This window comes from Canis lupus, chromosome 8 (assembly GCF_011100685.1).
Source record: "Canis lupus familiaris isolate Mischka breed German Shepherd chromosome 8, alternate assembly UU_Cfam_GSD_1.0, whole genome shotgun sequence".
Classification (NCBI taxonomy): domain Eukaryota; kingdom Metazoa; phylum Chordata; class Mammalia; order Carnivora; family Canidae; genus Canis; species Canis lupus.
Genome location: NC_049229.1, coordinates 21,850,516 through 21,861,721, shown reverse-complemented (window position 1 = coordinate 21,861,721; position 11,206 = coordinate 21,850,516). Strand labels below are relative to the sequence as shown.

The window sequence follows — 11,206 nt, the reverse complement described above, 5'->3', positions numbered from 1 at the left end:
CTTAAATGATATTTAAATAACTTTTACTAACAACCTCTCTCATTTTGATAATAAATTTCTAAACAGTATTGGTGACAAAAAGGTTCTTTTTATGTGTAGTTCTGCTTGCTAACATAGGTTTAACAAGAGTTGCTAAATGACTATATAAGTCTCTTTTATTCATATAGTGTCCAAATAACTATGGAGACCTGGTAATTCTTTCAAGAAATTTTTATTTAAAAGTCACTAAAGGTCTCTACAATTTCTTCTGTCCTGAGGCTCGAAAAACCAAGTGTAAGAGCCTTTCTTTACCAGATTTCTCCAGCAGTTATCTGGAGACCACCAGATTTTTTTTAATCTTCCTAGCTTTCCAGGAGTCACCTTCCTTACCACCTGGGAAGCTGGGACCCTGGAAACTGAGTGAAAAGCCTGTTTCCTTGAAGAGATTTAAAGATGTTGATCCTACATATAAAGTGCAGTCCCTTTTCATTAGTGGTGGAATTGTTATTGACTTATTACAAAACATAACACTCCAGGTTTGCTCTTGATTGTTGCAAAATCAATTTGACAACGGTTAAATTCTTGTATAGACAAGGGTTAAGACTTGTACTTAAGTTGAATAACAATATTATGAAAAGTAAGGAGACAGAATAAAAGGAATTTTTACCAAAATCACTTTTCTTTTGAACAAAAGTACTCTTTTTCTTGAAAAACAAAAAGATATCCCATTATTTTGTATACACAGTTGTATTTCTTTGCAATTATATCCAGTGTACATTCAGTCACTCATATAAATTATAACTGAACCAGATTAACTATTATTTCATAGAGAATATTGGGAGTTGAAATACTGAATATTGGCAATTAAAAATTCTTGTTATACAAGCATTTTAGCAAAGTAGCAAAGCTCATGTTCCTACCTAATGACCACTTTACACACTCACATCACTTTTTCACCAGATTTAAGCCCTCTAACATATAAAACTAAGAAACATAGCTTTCTATGTTCTCAAACTGTACTTTGTGACCAGTGTTTCAGTAGTCTATCTCAGGTAATATTAGATATGCAGAGATTACTTAATAATGAACTCGATATTATTCAAGGCTTTAAATTTAAGGATCTGAATTATTTTGAAATTAACATACTACTGAGCAAAATTATTAAAAGTATTTTTAGAAATATGGCTTCATTTAGCAGAAGCTATAATTATGCAATTTTTTCAATCCTAAACATGATGTAAGAGTTACATTAGTTCATCTGCTAGTAACCAGTGTAAGAAGTTTAGGAATTTCAGAATACCTAGTTCTTCTATGAAAAGCAAAACCCAAAACATTAGATACTTGTATTATATCTTAAATGGATAAGGTCAGAAAAAGCCTATTTGGTTGGTTTGTTTCTAAAAATTTCAGACCATCTCGTTGGTCTAAGGATTCATCTTGGTTGACTGGATTTGCCTTTTTATATAAAAATGTTGCTAATGTAGCAGGTTCTGTAAGAGTAATTTTTAAAAGGCTATCACTTTTATATTATTAGAAGTTTAATTTAAAAGAGTTCTTGCTAACTATTGAGGAGGATTATTTATTTATTTATTTATTTATAAACATGTGTTAATCTCTCCAAACCAATCAGAATAGAGCTGAACTGTTTAAGAGATTTTTAAATCTTATTTGTTCATATCCTTCAAAGATAGGAAAATATTTTACACTTGGTAAATCCTTTTCTAGTTCTTCAGTCTCTGCAGTGGGTCAAGACAAAAGAAGTAGGAAACATTCATAATTCGGATCTCAAAGGGTAATCTTTCTAAGAGTCTAGACATATTTTCTCTATTTCTATGAAGTCATATAGAAAGTTTGAAAGACCAGAAAGAAAAAAAACAAAAATCTAGGAAACCATTTTTTAAAAGATTTTATTTATTTATTCATGACAGAGAGAGAGAGAGGGAGAGAGAGAGAGGCAGAGACACAGGCCAAAGGAGAAGCAGGCTCCCTAAGGGGACCCTGATGCGGGATTTGATGCCAGAACCCAGAATCATGCCCTGACAAAGGCGGACACTCAATCACCAAGCCACACAGGTGTCCTGCTATGTTAACTTTATTAATGAGGAAATAGTGAAATGGTAAATCTAGTTCAAAGGACAATGAGAAAAAAGTAATTATAGATATTAAAATATTGAGGTAAAATTGATAAATATAGACCTGGGTAATGTTTTACAAGTTAATCATATATCAAACTTTGAAGTTATCATTCTTATATGACAAAAATCTAAATTAACATGTAATTCCACAGTGTGAGGGCTCCAGGTGTACAATAAATAGCTAAGCCAATCAATGAGGTAAATTGTCTTCTAGACTTGAGTAATTCTCAGGCCAGTTTGTTAAACATCATTCTGGAAGTCATATTCTCCTCCTACTGCCTTATTTCCAAATTTTGATTAATTTTCCTAGTATCTAATAGATACATGACACTGTACTGGTGCTGGTATAAAATAGTGAACAAAATAGACATAAGTCTTGTCTTTATGAAATTTGTAATTATTGAGGAAATCTGACTAACAAGCAAACAAATAACTTCTGTAAGTGTTTGTAAAAAGTACAGAAGTTTCTGATATAGAAAATGATGCTGAGAAAGAGAGATGATTATAAATAATAATCAGGAAAAGCCTTTTTGAAGGATCAAACAATGGATAAAAAAACTAAAATGAAGATGAGGAAAAAGCATTCAAGATAGAGAAAGCAACATGTGCAACATATCTGAGGAGGGAAAGCATTTGGCATAGACAAGAAACGAACAGTGTGATTTTATTTTTATTTTTTACTTTTTAACAAAGTGTACTTTTTTCATTTTTTTAATAATAAATTTATTTATTTATTTATTTATTTATTTATTTATTTATTTATTTTTATGATAGTCACAGAGAGAGAGAGAGAGGCAGAGACACAGGCAGAGGGAGAAGCAGGCTCCATGCACCGGGAGCCCGACGTGGGATTCGATCCTGGGTCTCCAGGATCGCGCCCTGGGCCAAAGGCAGGCGCTAAACCGCTGCGCCACCCAGGGATCCCAATAAATTTATTTTTTAATGGTGTTCAATTTGCCAACTTACAGAATAACACCCAGTGCTCATCCCGTCAAGTGCCCCACCAAGTGCCCGTCACCCATTCACCCCCACCCCCCGCCCTCCTCTCCTTCCACTACCCCTAGTTCGTTTCCCAGAGTTAGGAGTCTTTATGTTCGGTCTCCCTTTCTGATAGTTCCCACACACTTCTTCTCCCTTCCCTTATATTCCCTTTCACTATTATTTATATTCCCCAAATGAATGAGAACATATAATGTTTGTCCTTCTCCGATTGACTTACTTCACTCAGCATAATACCCTCCAGTTCCATCCACGTTGAAGCAAATGGTGGGTATTTGTAGTTTCTAATGGCTGAGGAATATTCCATCGTATACATAGACCACAGCTTCTTTATCCATTCATCTGTCGATGGACACCGAGGCTCCTTCCACAGTTTGGCTATTGTGGCCATTGCTGCTAGAAACATCAGGGTGCAGGTGTCCCGGCGTTTCATTGCATCTGTATCTTTGGGGTAAATCCCCAACAGTGCAATTGCTGGGTCGTAGGGCAGGTCTATTGTTAACTCTTTGAGGAACCTCCACACAGTTTTCCAGAGTGGCTGCACCAGTTCACATTCCCACCAACAGTGCGAGAGGGCTCCCTTTTCTCCGCATCCTCTCCAACATTTGCGGTTTCCTGCCTTGTTAATGTTCCCCATTCTCACTGGTGTGAGGTGGTATCTCATTGTGGTTTTGATTTGTATTTCCCTGATGGCAAGTGATGCTGAGCATTTTCTCATGTGCGTGTTGGCCATGTCTATGTCTTCCTCTGTGAGATTTCTCTTCATGTCTTTTGCCCATTTCATGATTGGATTGTTTGTTTCTTTGCTGTTGAGTTTAATAAGTTCTTTATAGATCTTGGAAACTAGCCCTTTATCTGATACGTCATTTGCAAATACCTTCTCCCATTCTGTAGGTTGTCTTTGAGTTTTGTTGACTGTATCCTTTGCTGTGCAAAAGCTTCTTATCTTGATGAAGCCCCAATAGTTCATTTTTGCTTTTGTTTCTTTTGCCTTCGTGTAGGTATCTTGCAAGAAGTTACTGTGGCTGAGTTCAAAAAAGGGTGTTGCCTTTGTTCGCCTCTAGGATTTTGAAGGAACCTTGTCTCACATTTAGATCTTTCATCCATTTTGAGTTTATCTTTGTGTAAGGTGCAAGAGAGTGGTCTAGTTTCATTCTTCTGCACGTGGATGTCCAATTTTCCCAGCACCATTTATTGAAGAGACTGTCTTTCTTCCAATGGATAGTCTTTCCTCCTTTATCGAATATTAGTTGACCATAAAGGTCAGGGTCCACTTCTGGGTTCTCTATTCTGTTCCATTGATCTATGTGTCTGTTTTTGTGCCAGTACCACACTGTCTTGATGACCACAGCTTTGTAGTACAACCTGAAATCTGGCATTGTGAGGCCCCCAGCTATGGTTTTCTTTTTTAAAATTCCCCTGGCTATTCGCGGTCTTTTCTGATTCCACACAAATCTTAAAATAATTTGTTCTAACTCTCTGAAGAAGAAAGTCCATGGTATTTTGATAGGGATTGTGGTGAGGTCTTTTTCTGGTTTTGGAATTAAGGTGATGCTGGCCTCATAGAACGAATTTGGAAGTACTCCATCTCTTTCTATTTTTCCAAACAGCTTTAGGAGAATAGGTATGGTTTCTTCTTTAAACGTTTGATAGAATTCCCCTGGGAAGCCATCTGGCCCTGGACTTTTGTGTCTTGGGAGGTTTTTGATGACTGCTTCAATTTCCTCCCTGGTTTTTGGCCTGTTCAGGTTTTCTATTGCTTCCTGTTCCAGTTTTGGTAGTTCGTGGCTTTCCAGAAATGCATCCATTTCTTCTAGATTGCCTAATTTATTGGCGTATAGCCGTTTATAATATGTTTTTAAAATCGTTTATATTTCCTTTGTGTTGGTAGTGATCTCTCCTTTCTCATTCATGATTTTATTAATTTGAGTCTTCTCTCTCTTCTTTTTTTATTTTTTATTTTTATTTTTTTCTCTCTCTTCTTTTTAATAAGGTGTACTTTTAAATGGCACAAATAAAACTGGCTTGATTAAAAAAACTCAATATATAAGGTAGGGAGGGTTCATATTTATCAGAAGCTTACATAGAAAAGATATAAGAAATTGAGTAGATCATAAACTCAATACTATTTAGTTGTGTGGTAAAGCTGCCAAACCAACTAAGGTAATCAGGTCATATTTAAACACACACACACACACACACACACAAGAATAAAAAATAAAAACACATTTTTTATGAAGAAAGGAAATCATTAAATTATGGGACTTGAGCTCATGGATAAATGGCAAAAGAGTGGAAATAGAAAATGGGAAGGAGACATTAGTAGAAACCAAATCCTGTTGGGAACACCAGGAAGAATTCTAAGTATATAGAAAGAAAGAAGACCTAGTAGAGATGTAATAGTTATCATTAGGAGAAGCTACTGCTATGTAGGAGTATAATTAGATTGATTTTTGTTTAGCTTCAAAATGTGGAATTAAGCCTGGTGAATGGAGGTGAGAGGGAAGCTAATTGTAAGAATGAGTTCCATTAAAAAATAAAAATTCTATCATGTGTTGTAGCAGTTGCCAGTTGCTCATTACCAGAAGTTTTCAAATTGAAGTTGAACATTAGTGTTTCTTTTCTTGGAGAGGAATTTAAGAATAATGCCTATTCCTGAATTGGTCAAGCCATGTATTTAGGTTTATAAATTGCTTTAACTTAATTTCTCTTTTTTCTATTTCTGAACCTGTTGTCCCGTCCCACTCCTCGTGTCCTCCTCCCTTTGCCTGTCACTTGTTAACAAACTGACTGTTGTGTGGTGTTGCTACCAATGCAGCATTGTTCATAAATATTTTTTTCTTTACTTCAATCTAGAAAATAAAGAACAATGTCATTTTCCAATGGTTATCTAATATTAGAATGAGGAAGGATCTTAAAGTTCGTTTTTTAATAGACTATTTTTTAGAACAGTTTTAGGTCAAAGCAAAATTGAATGGAAGGTACAGAGATTTTCCATAAGCCATCTGCCTCCCACATATGCATAGTCTCCCCCATTATTAACATTCCCTATCTGAGTGATACATTTGTTATAATTGATGCATTGACACATCTTTATCACACAATCTGTAATTTATATTAGGGTTCCTGTTGTACATACCATGAGTTTGGACAAATGTATTAATACCTATTCACATTATAATATCATACAGAGTAGTGTCAATGCCCTAAAAAATCCTCTACTTGACTAATTGATCCCTTCCTATTTCTTAATTTCTGGAAACTACTCATCTTTTATTGTCTACATAGTTTTGTCTTTTTCAGAATATCATTTAATTAGAATAATACAGTATGTAGTCTTTTATAATTGGCTTCTTTCAATTAATAATATGTGTTTTAAGCTTTCTCCATGTCTTTCAATGAATTGATAGCTCATTTTTTAGGGTCAAATACTACTCCATTGTTCAGGTTATGAAAGTTTAGAATAAATAAACTTACGTACACATACAAAAGGGCATTTTAATCGCTTCTGTGCTTTGGCAATTAAGAATAAGGCTACTATAAATGTCTGTGTGCAGTTTTTTGTGGGGACCTAAGTTGATGACTCTTTTGGTAAATACTAAGAAACCGAATGTTGGATTTTAGGATAAGAATAAATTTACAAGGGATCCCTGGGTGGTGCAGCGGTTTGGCACCTGCCTTTGGCCTGGGGCGTAATCCTGGAGACCTGGGATCGAATCCCACATCGGGCTCCCGGTGCATGGAGCCTGCTTCTCCCTCTGCCTGTGTCTCTGCCTCTCTCTCTCTCTCTCTCTCTGTGACTATCATAGATAAATAACAATTAAAAAAAAAAAGAATAAATTTACAAGAAACAGCCAAATTGTCTTCACCATTTTTTTCATTCCTACTGGCAATATAAGAGAATTCCTGCTGCTCCACACATAATCACCAGCATTTGGGTTTTCGGTGTTCTGGATTTTGGTCATTGTAATGAGCATGGTGGTAACTTTGTTTTAATTTGCATTACCAGGGTGACAGAGTGTCGTTTTTTGCACTTATTTGCTATCTATATATTTTCTCTGATGAGGTGTCTGTAAAGGTCCTTGGGTAATTTTCTAAATGTGTAATTTCCTTTTTTTTTTTTTTTTTTTTTTAAAGAACTTAAAGGCAGCCAGGTGGCTCAGAAGCCAAGGGCCAGATCCTGGAGACTGGGGATCGGATCCCACATCAGGCTCCCTGCATAGAGCCTGCTTCTCCCTCTGCCTGTGTCTCTGCCTCTCTCTTTCTCTCTGTGTGCGTGTGTGTGTGTGTGTGTGTGTGTCTCATGAATGAATAAATAAAAATTTTTAAAAAGTAACAAAAAGAACTTAAGGCATATAATGTTTTTATATACATAGTGAAATGAGTAGTATATTAACATATTCTTTTCCTCACATAGTTACTTTTTTGGTGGTAAGAGCATCTGAAATCTACTTCTAGCAAATTTCCAATATACAATACAGTATTATTAACTATAGTTATCCTGCTGTGCACTAGATCTCTAGAACTTATTTATTGTACATGAGCAACTTTGTACCTTTTGACCAATGTGTCTCTGTTACCTCACCTCCTTATCCTGCTAACCAGTGTTTTACTTTATGTTTCTATGATTTTGAGTTTGTTAGATTCTGGATATAGTTTAATTCATGTAGTATTTTTCTTTTTTAAAAAATTTTATTATTTATTTATTTATTTATTTATCTATTTATTTATTTCTTTTTTATTGGAGTTCAATTTGCCAACATATAGCATATTACCCGTGCTTCATGTGGTATTTTTCTTAATGTGTATGCCTTATTTCACTTAGAAAAATATTCTCCAGGTTCATCCATGTTATTGTCAATGACAAGGTCATTTTCATTTTTAAGGCTGAATAATATCTCAGTGCTTGTATATGTGTGTGTATAATTATGGTTTCTTTATCTATTATTCATCCATCAGTAGACACTTAAATTTTTTATGTCCTGGCTATTGTGAATAATGCTACAGTGAACATGATTGGGTTGTTTTCTCTTGGATAAGTTTTAAGAGTTCTTTGTATATTTTGGATTACAGTGCTTTATCAGATATCTTTTTCAAATATTCTAGTCTGTGACTTTTCATTTTCTATTGTTTTTTACAGAAGAATTTTTAATTTTAATGAAGTCCAGTGTATCAGTTATTTTTATGGCTCATACCTTTTGTGTTGTATCTAAAAAGGCATACCTTACCTAAAGTCATCTAGATTTTCTCCTGTGTTATCCTCCAACAGCTTTATACTTACACATGTTATATTTAGGTCTGTGATCCACTCTGAGTTAGTTTTTGTGAAGAGTACAACATCTGTGTCTAGATTCACTTAAATCCCACTTAGTCATTGTATAGAATTCTTTACACATTGTTGGATTTAATTTGATAATATTTTGTTGAGAAACTTGTGTCTTGGTACATGAGAGATACTGATCTGTAGTTTTCTTGTAATATCTTTGTCTAGTTTTGGTGTCTCAGTAATTCCAGCCTCAAAAAATGAGTTAGGCAATATTCCTTTTCCTTCTATATTTCTGGAAGAAATTGTAGAGAATTGGTATAATTTCTTACTTAAATGTCTGGTCAGATTCACCAGTGAACTCATCTGGGCCTGGTACTTTCTACTTTAGACATTTACTTACTATTTATTCAGTTCATTTAATAGTTTAGAAAGAGCTTGTAAAAGAGATTTGTTCAGGGCTATTCAGATTGTCTGTTTCTTCTTGTGTGAATTTTGGCTAATTGTATCTTTCAAGAAATTGGTCTATTTCATCTAAGTTATTAAATTTATGGGTATAGAGTTGTTCATAGTATTTCTTTATTAGACTTTTAATGTCTATGGGATCTGTAGTGAGGTCTCTTATTTCATTACCGTTATTAGTAATTTGTATACTATCTGTTTTTTTCTGAGTTACCCTGGCTAGAGGCTTACAGATTTTACTGATCTTTTCAAATAATTAGCTTTTGGTTTTATTTATTTGTCTCTATTGATATCCTATGTTCAATTTCATTGATTTGTGTTCTAAGTTCACCTAATCTTTGTTCTTTCCGAAAACATTTATTGAGTTTTGGCATATGCTTGATACTCTTTCAAGCTCCTGGAAATGAGTAATGAAACAACAGATGAAATCCTACACCAGAGATCCCTAGGTGGCGCAGCGGTTTGGCGCCTGCCTTTGGCCTAGGGCGCCATCCTGGAGACCCAGGATCGAATCCCACATCGGGCTCCCGGTGCATGGAGCCTGCTTCTCCCTCTGCTGTGTCTCTGCCTCTCTCTCTCTCTCTCTCTGACTATCATAAATAAATAAAATTAAAAAAAAAACAAAAAAGAAATCCTACACCAAAATGGCATGTAAAATGTTCCTGTGACAAAAAAAATGAACAGGACAGAATGTAGATCTTATAGATGATATAAAGAATAGTAGTTTTTACTCTAAGAGTGCTGATTTTTTTAAATAGATTTTAATATTTTTGATAGAGTTGAATAGGAAAAAGTAAACATGTAGAGGTCATTTATGAAGTCATTCAGTAGTACAGATGAGACTTGAATTAGGCCACTTGATATATATTTGTGGTGGTACAATTGGAGAAATGAACTGACTTAGGAGAAGATTTATTGGTACAATTAAGAGGTTTTTGTGGGGGATTGATTTAGATATATGAGAAAACCACGTATATTTTATCAATTATGATACAGATGTTATTTTTTGGCTTGTGGAAAATATGCATAGTATTAGGAAACAGGAATTGTTTACTCATACTAAATAGCATTTAAAATAATACAAGTGCTCCAAGTAAGCTGTCTTTTTTGATATCAGCTTCCCCCACTTCCATACACTTTTTTTTTTTTTTAAGCCAAATATAACCTGTCATTCACTGGCTCAAAAATGAGTTGGGATGTCTCAATTTAGAAATTATTGTGAAGAATTCTTGCAAAGTAAAGGCTTGGTATCTCTGTGTCCATTAGGAAATATTTGTAGAACAAAGTGTATCAAATATACATTTTATTTATGAGGACACCAAAGCATTAATAAATTTTATATTCTAAAATTTATCACTATTATCAGTTGAATAATAACTTTTACTTTCTTATGTTTTACTATTTCAGAATATTGGGCAACATCTTAATTTCAAGATGCTTAACATTAATACAGTAATACATTTAGTAATATAACTTGAATTTTTATATGTGCTCTGTTCAGTAAACATCCTGTACAATTCCTACTAACCATATTTTTGAAAACCTAATGAGTATACTTTTAAACCTACTCATAAAATAGATGATGTTGTCTACTCATAAACTATCTAATAACTAATATGTGTATTAGTGACTTATATTAGTCTTTCTGCTAACATCTCTTAGCTTACTGTATATCAAGTGTATATGTCTTATACTTCTATATACCAGTCTTCAGTCTTTAAAATAATATATCAAACTGAAAGTTACCATAAAGATTTTACTTAGGGAATAAACTTTTAGTCTGATATTTAAAGCTCTACTCATTTGGTCTTCAAGTTTTTCTTCTACTAACATGATCAAAATAAAAATTACTTAGGAGCATTAAATATATGTCAAAAATTTTCTACAAGTGTTTAATATTTCTGCAACAGTATATAGAAAAAACAAGATTTGTATTACAAAGAGAATCTTATGTTCACTTTGGCAGTACAAATACTAAAATTGGAATGATACAGAGATTATCATGGCTCCTATGCAAGGATGACATACAAATTTGTGAAGTGTTCCATGTTAAAAAGAATTTTAAAAAAGAAATATTTTCTGCAGCTCAATTTTCAAAATCATTATGCCATGAGAAAAATCAATTCAGATAATAACTGATTTATGATCAACTCCTAAGGGATATTTATTTTTTTCTGTGTATCCATTGAATAATACTCAAAGAGCCCTGTTTTAGAGACCAATGCAACATTTATCTCTACTTTTTTTTTCTTTCTTTGTTTTCCTATGCTATTGATTTGGGATAGTGAATATCGTTACAATTGAGGTCTGATATCCTGGGCTGAGCTTTTCCTAAGAACATCATTTGTGGCACAGATTCTGTAAGATG

The 11,206-nt window shown here is 33.9% G+C and overlaps 1 non-coding gene across 1 annotated transcript; it reads left to right on the top strand.

Annotated features, from left to right (window-relative positions):
• The first annotated feature begins 10,790 nt into the window (after positions 1 to 10,790).
• On the top strand, positions 10,791 to 10,892 carry LOC119873047. Its single transcript, XR_005363852.1, has one exon. It is a non-coding gene; the product is annotated as a U6 spliceosomal RNA (small nuclear RNA).
• The last annotated feature ends 314 nt before the right edge of the window (positions 10,893 to 11,206 follow it).